Raw genomic sequence first — 1123 nt, forward strand, 5'->3', positions numbered from 1 at the left:
TGGCATCAACTGAAATGGGTGGCTTTCGTCTAGGGGAAGCTCCATGTTTTGATAAGCTTCTGGGATTGACCTTTACTCCTGACCTGAAATGGAACACGTACATCAAGTCAGTTGCCAAGGTCGCTGGGGAAATGGTAGGATCCTTCTACCGCTCCAGAAAATATATCACCCCCGCTGCACTTCTCTATCTATATAAAAGCCAAGTACGTCTAAGGATGGAATACTGCTGCCACATCTGGGCAGGAGCTTCTAAAAACAGCCTATTATGCCTTGACAGAGTACAAAATAGGCTTCCTGGCCTAGTGGGTGATGGCTTTTTCTCTTCCCTGCAACCTCTCTCCGACAGGAGAGACGTTGCGAGCCTGTCTTTGTTTTATCGTTACTACCATGGCAGGTGCTCGTCTGAGCTCCAATCGCTGCTCCCCCCTCGCCAATCTTTTACGATAAACAGCGGTCTAGCTTAAACCACTGTCAAAAGTTTTCCCCACTCCTTATCTCTGTCAAAATCAAAACGTAGATTCCATGAACAAGCTTCTTTATTAGAAGTGCACGCGTGTGGAACTCTGTTCCGGTTGCCTGTTTCCCACCTGACTACAACCTGGATGTCTTCAAGTCCAATATAACCAAATTCCTGATGAACCGCCCCCTTAAGTAAGACACTTTATCAAATCTCCAATACTAACGTACTGTACACGCAATAACCCTTATCCCACAGCGGCTTCCGGGCCTTGATAAGTGGTGACTACCTTTTAAAAAAACGAGTATTAAGTTATTTTCTGTAGATTCGTAAAGTTTATTTATTTGCAAAATATTTTTGTTAAAAAATCCCCTTGAGATATATTAGCAGTAATAGTTGTTATATAAAGTTTTTTTTTCACATACATACACGTCTGTCCCGCTTATCGAAAGTTTTAAATTCAAGGCTCAGTTTGATTTGACGGTTTATTTTTAATTATTTACCGGGGCGTGTCGCTATTCAGCTGGTAGGGTATATAATATATCGTTCGCGTAGTATTGTCAGTGAGAAGATTCTTAATATTTGCTTATTCTTTTTTTTTTTTTTTTTTTTTTTTTTACAAAGGCATCACCACATTATCAAGGCCCAGAGGCCACTCAAGGATAA

The sequence above is a fragment of the Euprymna scolopes genome, chromosome 35, assembly GCF_053919585.1.
Source record: "Euprymna scolopes isolate OS-2025 chromosome 35, ASM5391958v1, whole genome shotgun sequence".
Lineage (NCBI taxonomy): Eukaryota > Metazoa > Mollusca > Cephalopoda > Sepiida > Sepiolidae > Euprymna > Euprymna scolopes.